This window comes from Saimiri boliviensis, chromosome 7 (genome assembly GCF_048565385.1).
Source record: "Saimiri boliviensis isolate mSaiBol1 chromosome 7, mSaiBol1.pri, whole genome shotgun sequence".
Lineage (NCBI taxonomy): Eukaryota > Metazoa > Chordata > Mammalia > Primates > Cebidae > Saimiri > Saimiri boliviensis.
Window position 1 is genome coordinate 72,204,486 of NC_133455.1, and position 15,694 is coordinate 72,220,179.

The 15,694-nt window shown below is 42.9% G+C and overlaps 1 pseudogene; it reads left to right on the forward strand.

Annotated features, from left to right (window-relative positions):
- The first annotated feature begins 4,181 nt into the window (after window positions 1-4,181).
- Window positions 4,182-4,765, forward strand: LOC101038524 (large ribosomal subunit protein uL13 pseudogene; annotated as a pseudogene).
- The last annotated feature ends 10,929 nt before the right edge of the window (window positions 4,766-15,694 follow it).

Below are 15,694 nucleotides of genomic sequence, written 5' to 3' on the forward strand. Positions count from 1 at the left end.
CACAGCTTCTTGAATGGCTTCCTAGGCCTACGGCTGCAAGATGCCCTGTTCAAAGTTGGCCGCTTTGCTGATCACCTTGACTAAAAAGGCCAAGAGAACGCCTGGGTAGGGTACGTGCTATCTTTGGTACCCGAAGAGGCCTACCAGCTGTTGGGCCTCCTTTTTATTAGTGGGTACTGTCAGAGTTAAACATTTTTCCTTGACAGTATCTTTTTTTCCTTTTTTTTAGACAGGATCTGGCTCTGGTTCTGTCACCCAGGCTGAAGTTCAGTGATGTGATCATGGCTCACTGTAGCCTTGACCTCCCTGGCTCAGGGAATCCTCCCACCTCAGCCTCCTAAGTAGCTAGGACCACAGGTACATACTCACCACGTCCAGCTAATTTTTATATTTTTTCTAGAGTCAGGGTCTCTCTATGCTGCCCAGGCTGGTCTCAAACTCCTGGGCTCAGGCAATCCTCATGCCTTGGCCTCCCAAAGTGCTGGGATTACAGGTGTACTCCACTGCACCCAGCCTGGGATACTTTTAAAATGTTAAGATTTTATTTACAAGATTTTTGTTGTTGTACAAAAAGTAAAAAATGTTATTCCAATCTTGGTGTAACTAGTAGCCATGGACAGTTGACTCACCAACCACAGCTATCCATGTTATAGCAAGAGTCTTAAATAGAAACCTACTGTCAGCATGTCGCTCATGTAAAGGGACCACCAGACAGGATTTGTGTGGGCAACAAGGCCATTTATTTCATGCTTGGGTGCAAGTGGGCAAGTCCGAGAAAAGAGTTAGGCAAAGAGGGTAGGAGAGGGGATTGGTTATACAGGTTGGGGCAAATGGTCAGCTGAAGGTGGTAATCTATCTTGGGGAGGGGAAGGGCGTCACGGGATGTGTGACTGCAAGGGTAGGGGTCATTTATTACAAACAGGCATGATCACAACGTGGGAAGTATTGGTTACAGTCAGAAGGGAGGGTGCGGTAGTTACACAGTTACAGGGGTGGGGGTCTTGAGAAACTCAACGTCCGAGGGAAATTTTTGCAAGGCTGAACAGGAACAATGGGTACAGGTTTGCAGAGCAATTAGTCGAAGCAGGAACAAGTTTTTTTACTCCTTTCTGCAGCCACCTGGTCACTCGTGGTAACTTTAGACTTTCTGGCTCCTGGGGACTTTGCAGAGGTGTACATGCTGGTCACCAAGGCTAAAATGGCCAGACCTGGACTTGGAGGCCTAACACCTATCAGTGCTTACAATTTTGTTGGGGTTAAGTACTGAAGCTCGGTGGTGGATTACCAAGAGGGACTAAATAGAAGAAGGTAGAATGTCACTGGAACTATTCTTTGGCTCCGTGTGGGTGGGTGTCCTGGGGTTTCTAACACAGCCACTTTTTTTTTTTTTTTTTTTTAACGGCTACCAAATCCATGGGCAGTCCTGCTGAACAGTGCTGTTTCTGCAGGTCATTTGGAGTCTTAGTCATCTTTTCCTTCGTCATCTGTTTCTCTCTTCCTGGGATACTTTTTTGGCTTTTAGCACAGGTGGCCTTGGCATTCTGCCTGTTACAGTCCATTGTTAGTTTCCATGCCTGGAAGGCCTTTTTTGCCCAAACTGGTCTGTTACATGATGAGGGGGTGGTTTGTAAGTGAGTTTTAAATTAACCAAGTGGCTGGGCGCGGTGGCTCACGCCTGTAATCCCAGCACTCTGGGAGGCCTAGGCGGGTGGATCACCTGAGGTTGGGAGTTCAAGACCAGGCTGACCAACATGGTGAAACCCCATCTTTTAAAAAATAATTAATTAATTAATTAATTAATTAACCAAGTGATGTCCTGTTCTCCTTTTAGTATGCAGAATTGCTTTTGTTGAATAACCCATTGGGGCTTGGGTAGCTAGATGGCAGGTAGGAGTGAATTTCCACCACTGTTATAGCTTGAATTTTCAGGTGTGAGGGGGCATACCCCCTGAGGCAGCAGTCAAAATGTCAATGTCTACAATGCACTCAGTGGTGGGAACTACCAGCACCAGCACCTGAAATGCCCCAGAGGGCCCCATTCACAAGCAAGTAAGCCCCACAAGCAGATAAACACCGCAGGTCACTGTGTTCATTCCCAAACCTCTCGCTGTCAGCAGTTCAGATTTTTCTCCTACAGGAACATGGAAATATTGTCATGCGGGCTCCAGTATCCAAGAGCCTGAGAAAAGTCTGAACTCCCCATCTTTCCCCTCTTGTATCTTGACAGGGGTATAGGGCTATTAGCCCCCAGTGAAGACCTGGAGACCTTGCTGCCATTCCTAACTGCACCATTCAGCCTGAGACATCTGGGTTTGCCATGTCCCTTGATGAAACAGACACACCAACTAGGCTGCGTAAGCCTTCCCTGGCGTTTCTCCATATCTGCCCTTTAGATAGTGAGTTTTGCTTTCTGTGAAGGCCCACCCGTGCCCCTCAGATGCCTCAGGGGCCACCTGATACCTCTTTCATACACCCAGTCAAGTACCCCAGGGTCCATCTGAGTAGCCACTTCCTAAACTCTTTGGCCCCGGGAATGAGGGATCACGTAAGTGTCCAGGAACCAGAGGATCTTGCATTATGTTTCCCTGTTGCCATTGTGAAAGGAAAATCTTGGGGCCCCAAAATTACTAAGCTAAGAGAAAAGCCTGGGAACTGTTCAGTACAAACCTGCCTCCCATTCTATTCAGAGTCACCCCTCTGCTCACTGAGATAGATGCATGTTCTGATAGCCTCCTTTGGAAAGGCTCATCAGAAACTCAAAGAATACTCCATTTGTCTCTCACCTAGCTGGGACCTCGAAGCTCCCTGCCAGCTTGGAGTTGTCCCTGTCTTTCTGGACAGAACCAATGTACTTCTTACATATATTGACTGATATCTTATGTCTCCCTGAAATGTATAAACCCAGGCTGTACCCCGACCACCTTGGGTACGTGTCGGAGAACCTCCTGAGCCTGTGTCATGGGCACTCACCTTTAACTTTGCAAATAAACCTCCTAAAATGGTTAAAACTTGTTTCGTCATTTTTGTTGATCGACATGACATTGCTTTCTCTTTGCCTCAATTCATGACCAGCTCACTCACATCTGTGGGGCTGGATCGCGGTTAGCAATCTGTCCTCATCACTCTTCCTTTCCCTGGCCTGCAAATGAAATGATGTTCTTACTTTTCTTCTTAGATTCTTCATTGCAAGTGTATAGAAATATAATTGATCCTTGTATTCTGCAACCTCGTGGAACTCTTGTATTTGTTCTAATAGATTTTTTTAGTGAATTCCTTAGGATTTTTTTAGATACAAGGTCATTTGCAAATAGAGATGGTTTTGCTTTTCTTCTCCAATCTGTATGGCTTTTACTTCATTTTCTTGCCTAATTACACTGGTTAAAATGTCCAGTACAATGTCAAATAGAAATGGTAAGAGTAGGTATTCTTTTCCTCTTTCTTTCTTTCTTTTTTTAATTAAGATGGGGTTTCACCATGTTGGTCAGGCTGGTCTCAAACTCCTGACCTCAGGTGATCCTCCTGCCTCAGCCTCCCAAAGTGCTGGGATTACAGGTGTGATCACTGTGCCCAGCTTATCTTATTTCTAATATTAGAGAGGGTAATCATTCAGTTTATCACCAAAAAGTGTGAAATTAGTTGTGGGTTTTTTGATAACTTTTATCAGGTTGATTAAATCCCTTTATCTTCCTGGTTTATTCAATGTTTTATCATAAAGACATGTTGAATTTTGTCAAATGTCTTCTCTGTGTCTATTGATATGACCATGTGGTTTTTGTACTTTGGTCTATGAATAGGATGGACTACATTACTTTTATTTCTTATGTTAACTCAATCTTGCATTCCTGGGATAAATCCCACTTGGTCGTGGTATATCATCCTTTTTATTTGTTGTTGAATTCATAGTAATTTTGGAGGATTTTGGGGTCTATGTTCATAATAAATAGTCTATAATTTTCTCGTATTGTGCTTGTCTGATTTTGGCATCTGAGTAGTACTGCCTCATTGAATGGGCTTGGGAGAGCATCATTTTCTTCTATTTTTGGAAAAGCTTGGAAAGAAATAGTATTAATTGATATTTTAAAATGTTTAGTAGACTCCACTAGTGAAGCCATATGATCTGGTCTTTTCTTCATGGGAAGTTTATGATTTATAATTCAGTCCCTTCCAGGCGGCTGCTGAAGATGGCAGAGGGGCAGATCCTGGTGCTCTACGGCCGAGGTCACCTCCTGGGCCGCCTGGTGACCATCGTGCCTAAGCAGGCACTGCTGGGCCAGAAGGTGGTGGTCATGCGCTGTGAGGGCATCAACATTTCTGGCAATGATTACGGACACGAGTGGAAGCGCCTGGCTTTCCTCGGCAGGCGCATGAACACCAGTCCTTCCCGTGGCCCCACGTCTTCTGGCTTCTGGCGGAGCTTGCGAGGCGGGCTGCCCCACGACAGCAGCCAGCCAGGCCGTGGCCCAGCACCGCTGCGAGGTGTTTGGTGGCTTCCCACCGCCCTATGACAAGAAAAAAATGGATGGTGCTTCCTCTTGGCCCCAAGGTTGTGCGTCTGAAGCCTACAAGAAAGTTTGCCTACCTGCGGCGCCTGACTCACGAGGTGGGCTGGAAGTACCACGCCGTGACAACCACCCTGGAGGAGAAGGAGGAGGAAGCCAAGATCCACAGCCAGAAGAAACAACTCCTGAGGCTATGGAGACAGGCCGAAAAAAATGTGGAGAAGACCACTGATAAAGACACAGAGGCCCATGGACTCCTGGTCTGAGCCCAGTAAAGACTGTTTATTCCTCATGCTTGGTCTGGCCTGCCCTTCCTCCATCGTGGCCCTGGAATGCGGGGGACCCAGTGGCAGCCTGGGACTTAGGAAGCTTGGGAGCAAGGATCTTAGTCACTGCCTTTCAATAAGGTTACTTAAAGCACTGGAAGAATTGTGCAGGCCTAATTCATCTGTGATCAATAGAGCAACCAGTTACTTCGGTTTCTGTATTAGCAAAAGGGAGCTGGAACACTAATTGGAGGGGCCCTATTTGTGAGCAGGGCATTTGTTTAACTTCCCAACTGGTCATATACTATACTTTGCAGCTGTTAGAATGTGAACAAGCGCTTGGGGACAGCATTAGCTTGCTGTTGTACAAAGGTATTTATAAAAGCATAGACTGGGAAGATGTGTGATCGAGGGGTTACAGGCATTGCCCATGCTTCTTGCTTGTATCGGTGGCTCATGCCTGTAATCCTAGCACTTTGGGAGACTGAGGCAGGTGGATCACGAAGTCAGGAGATAGAGACCATCCTGGCTAACACGGTGAAACCATGTCTCTACTAAAAATAAAAAAAATTAGCTGGGCGTGGTGGCACGAACCTGTAGTCTCAGCTGCTTGGGAGCCTGAGGCAGGAGAATCGCTTCAACCCGGGAGGCGGATGTTGCAGTGAGCAGAGATCTCGCCACGGAACCCCAGCTTGGGTGACAGAACAAGACTCCGCCTCAAATAATAATTAATAATAATAATAGTTCAATCTCTTTGCTTGTTACAGATATATTCAGAGTTTCTGTTTCCTCTTGAGGCAATTTTGGTACTCTGTGTCTGTCTAGGAATTTGTACATTTTATCTGGGTTATCTAATTTGCTGGCATATCCTTGTTCACAGTGGTTCTTTGTAATCTTTTTGGTTTCTGTAAGGTCAATAGTAATGTTTCCTCTTTCATTCCTGATTATGGCAATTTGATTCTTCTTTCTTTGTTTCTTAGCCAGTAGAGCCAAAGTTTTTTCAGTTTTGTTGTTTTTTTTAAAGAGTCAACTTCTGGCTTATTATTTTTTCCAGTTTATTTCTGTTCTAATCTTTATTATTTTCTTCCTTCTTGCTTGGGTTTACTTTGCTCTTATTTTTCTAGTTTCTTAAGTTGGAAGGTTAGGTTATGTAAGTAATGATTTTTTTTTTTTTTTTTTTTTTTGAGACGGAGTTTCGCTCTTGTTGCCCAGGCTGGAGTGCAATGGCGCGATCTCGGCTCACCGCAACCTCCGCCTCCCGGGTTCAGGCAATTCTCCTGCCTCAGCCTCCTGAGTAGCTGGGATTACAGGCATGCACCACCATGCCCAGCTAATTTTTTGTATTTTTAGTAGAGACGGGGTTTCACCATGTTGACCAGGATGGTCTCGATCTCTTGACCTCGTGATCCACCCGTCTCGGCCTCCCAAAGTGCTGGGATTACAGGCTTGAGCCACCACGCCTGGCAGTAATGAATTTTTTAAGAGGCAGGCTGTCTCTGTGCTGTCCAGGCTGGAGTGAAGTGGATATCCACAGGCACAATCATATAGCCTCAAATTCCTGGACTCAGCCTCCCAAGTACTGGGACAACAGGCACATGCCACTGCACCTGGCTTTGGAAAGTTTGGCTATTGATTTGAGTTCTTTTTTCTTTTTATTTATGTTTTTTGAGAGGGAGTCTCGGTCTTTCGCTAGGATAGACTGCAGTGGCGCCATCTCGGCTCACTGCAACCTCTGCCTTTCAGGTTCAAGCGATTCTCCTGCCTCAGCCTCCTGAGTAGCTGGGACTACAGGTGCATGCCACCATGCCCACCTAATTTTTTTTTTTTTTTTTTGAGACAGAGTTTCGCTCTTTTTACCCAGGCTGGAGTGCAATGGCGTGATCTCGGCTAACCACAACCTCCGCCTCCTGGGTTCAGGCAATTTTCCTGTCTCAGCCTCCTGAGTAGCTGGGATTACAGGCATGCACCACCATGCCCAGCTAACTTTTTGTATTTTTAGTAGGGATGGGGTTTCACCTTGTTGACCAGGATGGTCTCGATCTCTTGACCTCGTGATCCACCTGCCTCGGCCTCCCAAAGTGCTGGGATTACAGGCTTGAGCCACTGCGCCTGGCCCTAATTTTTGTATTTTTAGTAGAGACGGGTTTTCACCATGTTGGTTAGGCTGGTCTCAAACTACTGACCTCAAGTGATCTGCCCACCTCAGCCTCCCAAATATTTTTTCATTTTTAATATTGTCTTTTACAGCTGTAAATTTTCCTCTAAGTTCTGCTTTAGCTGCATCCCATAAGTTTTGATGTGCTGTCTCTTCATTTACATTGATCTCAAAGTATTTTCTAATTTTTTGTGATTTCTTATTTGACCCATGGTTATTTAGGACTGTGTTGTTTAATTTCCACATATTTGTGAATTTCCTCAATTTTTCTGTTATTGCTTTCTAATTTCATCCCACCATGATCCAAGAACATATTTTCTTTTTAATATTAAAATATTCTTTCAATATTTAAAAACTTCTTGAGGCTTGTTTATTGCCTAGCATATGATCAGTCTTGGAAAATATCCCATATACATCAAAGAAGAATGTGTTCTGATGTTGTTGGATGTTAAATATATGCATCTATTAAGTTCAGCTAGTTTATAATGTTGCATGAAACACTCTCTTGCTGATCTTTTGCCCCTTGTTCGATCTATTATTGAAGGTCGAGTATTTAAATCTCTAACTCAGTGTCTTTATTTTTCTTTTTTCTGAAGCCTTGCTATGTTGCCCAGGCTGATCTTGAACTCCTGGGCTCAAGCAATCTCCTGCCTTGGTCACCTGAGTACCTGGGACTACAGTTGTGCCTCCACACCCAGCTTCAACTCTTATTGATGAATTGTCTATTTCTCCTTTCAGTTCTGTCCGTTTTTGCTGCCTGCATTTTGGAGCCTTTGTTAAGTGTATGTATGTTTATACCTTCCTGCACGATTGACTTCCTTTACTTCTTTTATCATTATAACATGTTCCTCTGGCTGAGCGTGATGCCTCACACCTTTGGTCCCAGCACTTTGGGAAGTCAAGGTGGGAGGATCACTTGAGCCCCAGAGGTGAGGCTGCAGTGAGTTATGGTCACACCACTGCACCCCAGCCTAGGTAACAGAGGGAGATCGTATTAAAAAAAAAAAAAAAAAAAAAGCTAAAAAGTTCCTCTTTATCTCTAGTAATGTATTTTACAGTCGAGTCTATTTTGTCTGGTATTCATATAGCCATTGCAGTTTCTTATGCTGCTGTTACTCTAAAGCATTTCTGCAATAGACAGCATATAGTTGGATTTTGTTTTTGTTTTAAATCCAGTCTAACAGTCTCTGCCTTTTGATTATTCAATCCACTCCCATTTAATGTTGCTATTGATACAGTTAGATTTAGATCTGCTATTTTACTTTGGGCTTTCCATATGTCTTGTGCCTTTTTCGTTCCTCTACTTGTTCTTTTTATTTGCTTTGTATTAAGTGAATATTTTCTAATCTAGCATTTTAATCCCCTTAACAATTTTTCACTATATTTTTTTAGTTTTTCCTTAGTGATTGCTCTACTGTTTACCATTTGAACTTACTTAACTATACTTTAGATTTGTACTAGCTGAATTCCAGTAAGAAATAGAAATATTACTCCTTTCCTGCAGAAGTTTTGCTCAGTTGTGAAAAAAAAATGTTACTACTATATAGATCTATTTCATTTTCTCTCTTTCTGCACTATTATTGTGGTTTATATTACATTTGCGTATGTTATAAACCCATCAATACATTGTTATAATTATTAGTTTATGTAATTTCATGTCTTTTAAGGAAGCTGAAAGATAGCAACTATGTAGCATTTCTTGTATAAACCTTATTATTTGCCACTTCTACTTTTCCACAGCTCCTGTGGATTTCAGTTACTATCTGGTGTGTTTTGCCTAGTCCAATACAACTTTGCTCCTACCCACTTCTTTGGACTTTAATGGGCAAATGTATACATTTCTATATTTATCTATCTATATTTATATAGCAGAAGATAAATCACCTACTTTGACTATGTAATTGTCTCCTTCTCCTTATAGTCTGTTCATTCTTTGCTTTATATATTTTAAAGTTATATTATGAGATACGTACAAACTTAAAATACATTTTCTAGGGCTGGGCATGGTAGCTTATGCCTGTAATTCCAGCATTTTGGGAGGCCAAGGCAGGCAGATCACTTGAGGCCAGGAGTTCGAGACCAGTCTGGCCAACGTGGTGAAACCCCACCTCTACTAAAACTTCAATAATTAGCTGGGCATGGTGGTGCACACCTGTAGTCCCAGCTACTCCAGAGGCTGAGGCAAGAGAATTGTATGACCCTGAGAGGCGTGGTTGCAGTGAGCCGAGATCGCACCACTGCACTCCAGCCTGGATGTCAGAGCAAGACTCTGCCTCGAAAAATAAAACTACAAACTAAAAAATAAAAGAAATTAAAATTTGCTAGCAAAGAGAAGATATTAACATTGGAAAGTCATGCTCTCCAGCTCTAGTAGTGCTTTTTGCCTTTAAGCTTATTTTGTCTGATATTTATGTAGACACTCCAGCAGCACATATCTATATTAATATTACATAATAGCAAGGGTAACACCAATGTTGGAAACAAATGCCCTCAGTTCCCATAGGCTTTCATAATGATTTCTTTCTGTGTCACAATCTAAAGCCAGGTTTGTGGAGGGTTGGATCTAGACTGACAGAAACTCTTCTATCTTCAATTCGTGGTCCACAAGTCATCCTGTGTGTGAACAAACAGGAAGAAAAGAGAGAATATAGATGATCACAAAAGATATTTGTAGGGCCAGGCCTGAAAGTGGTGTACATCACTTCACCCATAAATGGACAAAACTTAGTCCCCCTGTACCATCTAACCACAGCAGAGACTGAAAATGCAGTTTTTAGCTGTGTGATCAGGAGGAAAATGCAATGAATGTGAAATGGTGAACACGTATTTGATTTTTACTCACACAACACACTCACCCCCAAGGGAGAGACCTCAAATTCCCATTTAGTCTTTACTTCAAGTTCAAACTAAAATCCCAGAGTGATGTGAAGTCCTAGTTTTCAGTACAGATGTGGCTTCTCTCTGTCTCTTCCCTCTTTCCTGTGTTAGTCCATTTTGTGTTGCTATAAAGGAATACTTGAGGCAAGGTAATTTGTAAAGAAAAGAGGTTCATTTGGCTTACAATTCTGCAGACTGTACAAGCATGGCACCAGCATCTGCCTCTGGTCAGGACCTTAGGAAGCTTTTACTCATGGCGGAAGGTGAAGGGGGAACAAATGTGTCACATGGGGAAAGAGAGAGAGAGAGCAAGAAAGAGGAGGGGGAAAGTGTCAGCCAGCTCTCACGTTAACTGCTCACCGCAGAGAGCGCTCCAAGCCATTCATGAAGATTTGTCCCCATAACCAAAATGCCTTGCACTGGGTCCCATCTTCAACACTGGGCATCACATTTCAACATGAGATTTGGAGGGGACAAATATCCAAAGCATATCAAAGCCCTATTTTTCATTCAGTCCAGATGTGTCTCCTGTCTACACCCCTGATACACAACATGTGGTAGAGAAGGTACAGAAAAGCAGCTATAAATGTTCAAACTCAGAAAAGGAACAAATAGAAGACCAGCTGCAGTCAATGACTCATAGAGAGACTGGAACCCTGCACAGCAGCATGGTGAACTTGCTTGCTGTGCAGTAGAGAAGTGCACTGATTACACTCCGTTCTGTTAGTTGAGTAAACATTGTTGTGTATTTGCTCTACAACCCATTGTTCCAACGTTGGTGAGGGTAGGAGGATCCTTATTTGCTATCCCCACCGATCACATATCAACTGAATTTTGGAGAATATTCTTAGGGGCTGTACAAGCTCTAGAGCTCACTTCTAATATGTGGAAATATGGAAGCTGTGTTAGTGAGGCTTCTCTAGAGACACAGAAGCAATAGTACACTTAGAGCTATACAGAGAGAGATTGGGTATTAGGCATTGGATCATGCAATTGTGGAGGCTGAGAATTCCCATGATCTGCTGTCTGCACACTGGAGACCCAGGAAAGCTGGTGGTGTAGTTATACTCCTAACTGGGTGGCTTGTGAGCCAGGGAAGCCAATGGTGTAAGTCGCAGTCCAAGTCTGAAGGCCCAAGAACCAGGAGCCAATGTGTTAGAGCTGGAGGAGATTGATATTCTGGTTCAAGAAGAGAGCAAATTTGTTCTTCCTCCACCTTTTTGTTCTGCTTGAGTCCTCAGTGGGTTGGGTGATGCCCACCCACACTGATGAAGGCCATCTGCTTTGCTCAGTCCACCGATTCCAATGCTGGTGTCTTCCAGAAACACCCTCACAGACACACCCAGAAAGCATGTTTTTCCTGCTTTCTGGGCATCATTTAACACAGTCAAGTTGGTACATAAAATCAACCCCAAAATGTGAGAAACGTTTTAAATGGTCCGTTTTCAAGGCTTGATAAATCTAAGTACTGGCAGCTAGCCTGCAAATGTAGCAAACGACATGGCTCATGCACCTAGCAGGTCACAATAAAGCGAACAGAATGTAGAGGAGGGGTCAGCCCATAAAAGGAAGAAAGTTTCCTTGTTGGGGAATTGAAACTTAAGCGGGGAAGGGGATGGGGTATAACCTTACAAGGGAGATAACGAAACTTGGGCGATATCTGGGAAGATTGTAACCCTATATTACTCAACCAATGAGGAAGTGGGGGAGGGACTTGTGAGCTAGGAGATAAATTACCTGTTGTGACTGTCCCAGATGTTCCCGTCCACCTGACACCCAATCTTGAAAGACTTATTAAAAAGTCTCACTTTCACTGTTCTTCGTGCCTCTTAAGTCCATTCTTTGATTTTGGACGGGTGAGTGTGTTTCTCACACTAAAGAAGCATTACGGTTGTTTTATATTTGAGCCGTCAAAGATATTTTTCAGTACTAGTTTATAGTTTCTTTGCAATACAATGTTTCAAAAACTTACAGGAAGTTTTAGGTGGTGAAGAATCTGTTCATTACCCTAATTGTGGTTATGGTTTCATGGGTGTATACAAATGTTAAAACTCAAATAGTAAGGATTAGATATGTACAGCTGTTTTAAGCCAGTTATACCTACATAAGATTGTCAAAAATGAACAAACGAAACCCCCACTTTCTGGCTTACTTACCTTGAGTCGTTCCATTTGCTGCTGGTATTCATATTCAGAGTTCTTTACTATGAATGGTTCTTTTTTTTTTTTTTTTTTTTTTTTTGAGACGGAGTTTCGCTCTTGTTGCCCAGGCGGGAGTGCAATGGCGCGATCTCGGCTCACCGCAACCTCCGCCTCCTGGGTTCAGGCAATTCTCCTGCCTCAGCCTCCTGAGTAGCTGGGATTACAGGCACATGCCACCATGCCCAGCTAATTTTTTGTATTTTTAGTAGAGACGGGGTTTCACCATGTTGACCAGGATGGTCTCGATCTCTTGACCTCGTGATCCACCCGCCTCGGCCTCCCAAAGTGCTGGGATTACAGGCTTGAGCCACCGCGCCCAGCTGCTATGAATGTTTCTTAAATCTGACTTATTTCTTTGCTTTCCCATTCCCATGCTGCTGTCTCTTAAGAAAGGACATAATCTATTCTTTGCCACAAGGCTGGATATTAGTGAGCCTTTTGGTCAAAGGCTTTTTCATTTTATTTCTCATTATTTTGAGTCTTGAAGCAATCGAGTTTCCAATGCTTTAAGGTCTAAAGTTTCTGAACATGTGATTCTCTTTTATTTTTGCTGGCAGAAAAAGGCTAATTTCCTCCTTAGCACATCTCTTTTTTGTAATGCAGCCAAAATTTGGCAATACATGCTGGCCATTTAATTCTTTCCAACCCATTCCCCTAATGCTCCAGGCTCAATAGCATATGGCATGCTTTGCAAAGAATTACAGGCACCAGTTTACCAAATATTTTGTGACTGCGTAACATGGTGTTCCAGATAGCCTGTGGTCTCTCAGTTCCACATGCGCTCTTTCAGAACATCTTCCCTACTGTCAGATGGGAATCTGTTAATTACATTTCTCAGACTCCTAACCATCTGTCTTCCTATAGGTTCTGACAATAGTGGTAAGAGCTGCTGTAGTGATGGCGGTAGCAATGGAATCCTAGGTTCCTGTTCAGGCAGCTTGGTTTCAATAGCAGCAGCCTCAGCAGGACAGCAATTGTGAACTCTGGGTAACACCGTTTACCTTTTGCTCCACTGGCCCCAGAGCTAGTGGCTTTCTGCTTTTCCTAGTCTTGGGATAATCTTATCTGCCACTTCCTGCTACTCCATCCTTGTGACACGTTTGCTAATGATCTTCTGTATTAAATTTCCTCCATTTGAAATACCCATAAATGTGTTTGTTTCTTAACAGAAACAACGTTTACTGTCTTGTTTACCAACACAAATTGATTGCCATCCTTTGAGCCTCTAGTACAAATTTTCTCATTTCCTGCCACTCAATTACTAACCTAATGTCTATTTTGGGTTTTGTTACAGCAGCACTTTACTTCCCCTATCGATATCTACATTTGTTATAGTAGTGCTAACTATGATTCCAAAACTCAGTGAACTAACAAAAGTTTATCTCTTGCTCATTGTAGAGTCCAGCATGGGCTGGCGGGGGTGGTGGCAGCATGCCCTGCTGCATGCATTCATTCGAGAGTCTAACTCAGGTCCACCATCTTCAGCATATTGCAGCCAGTCTCCTTGGGAGTTGTTATCTAGCCTGCATGTGGGGGATGAGAGAGAATGTGGAAGAAAGCACAGAACATTTTAAGAACCAGGCATGCAAGTCATGTCTCTCACTTCTGCCCACAAGTCATCAGCCAGAACTCAGCCACATGGCTCCAACTGCTAGGGTGTTGGTAAACGTAGTTTATCGTGTGATCAGAAGGAAAAGAAAACTGGTTTAGTAAAACATTGCATTGTCTCTGTCACACAATGAATGTTATTTTAATTATAATTATGGCATTATCTTTAATATTATTTTATAGTACATTATAGACATTCTTTTTGAAAAAAAATTTTTAGAGACAGGGTCTTGCTCTGTCACCCAAGTTGGAGTGTAGTGAGATCATGTAATCATAGCTCATTGCAATATCAAATTCCTGAACTCAAGCAATCCTCCCACCTCAGCCTCCCAAGTAGCTGAGACTACAGGCACGCATTATCACAATCAGCTAATTTAAAAAGGTTTTTTTTGTTTGTTTGTTTTGTTTTTTGTGGAGCTGGGGGTCTCACTGTGTTGCCCAGGCTGGTATCAAACTCTTGGCCTCAAGGCATCCTCTTGCCTCTGTGTCCCAAAGTGCTGGGATTACAAGCATGAGCCATCATACCCGGCCCCAACTTCTTATTTATAATTATCTGTATGCTTATATTTTAGATGTTCCTTCTTACAACCAGCATATATTATACCACTGACTCTAAGACACATATTTATTCATACTCTAACACCTCTGAAATTGGGATGTATCTTACAATTGATAAAATTTCATGGATTAATTGGCAATATGATATTCTTTTTGATGATAGATACAAATATTTCCTGAAATCAGTGGCATCATAACTGGTATTTATTTCTCATTTCCTTTTTCCCTTGATTAATTTGAAGTTATATAATTCCATTTCCACACTTTTTTTTTTTTTTCGAGACAGAATATCGCTCTTGTTACCCAGGCTGGAGTGCTATGGCGCAGTCTCGGCTCACCGCAACCTCCGCCTCCTGGGTTCAGGCAATTCTCCTGCCTCAGCCTCCTGAGTAGCTGGGATTACAGGCACGCACCACCATGCCCAGCTAATTTTTTGTATTTTTAGTAGAGACGGGGTTTCACCATGTTGACCAGGATGGTCTTGATCTCTTGACCTTGTGATCCCGCCTCGGCCTCGGCCTCCCAAAGTGCTGGGATTACAGGCTTGAGCCACTGCGCCTGGCCATTTCCACACTTTTACTGGTTATCTACAACACAAACATTTAACTTAAAATATAAAGTTAATCAGTATTATTTGTATCAGTAAGAGTTCATTCAGGAAAACAAAAATAACACTAGATGCTTCAATACAGAATGTAATGCAGGGAGTCAATTAAATAAGTGTTGGAGGAATGAAAAAGCAAAGGAAACATTGAGGTAACATAGAGGTAAAATTTGCAAGGAGCAGCTACCACCTTTGGAGCTGGGCAAACAAAGGGAAGAGGCTGGGGTTATGGAAACCAAAAGTTCAGAAAAAGGACCTAACAGAGCTGAGGCTCAGACCTCTGAAGACGGTATGCTTCCTGATTGGTGCTGGATGTCTAAGGGGGCACAATGAGTCTGGTTCTGGGAGAGCTGAAAGAAGCTTGAGGCTGGACTGACTTCTGATGCCAGGCCAACACTGACAGGCAAAGCAAGCAAAAGAAAAATGAAAGTCACTTTTCTTTCAGTTTTCCAGTCTCCCTCTAGCACTCCTATTGATAAAAACTAAGAGGGAACCAGCTGACAAGAAAGAAATGTGAATAAAACTGTCTTTGTTCACAGATAACACGACTGTCTATGTAGAAATTCCAACAGAACAAAACTTTTCTGAAACTGATAATGATTATAGCAAGTTTGTAGGATATGGATTAATACAAAAAAGTAAATTGCTTTTCTTTATACCAGCAATGAGCAAGTGGAATTTAAAATTAAAAACACAATACTCGCCGGGTGCAGTGGCTCACCCCTTTAATCCCAGAGCTTTGGGATGCTGAGGCAGGTGGATTCTAAGGTCAAGAAATCAAGACCATCCTGGACAACATGGTAAAACCCTGTCTCTTCTAAAAATACAAAAACTTTCTGGGCATGATGGCACGCACCTATAGTCCCAGCTACTTGGGAGGCTGAGACAGAAGAATCACTTGAACCCGGGAGGCAGAAGTTTCAGTG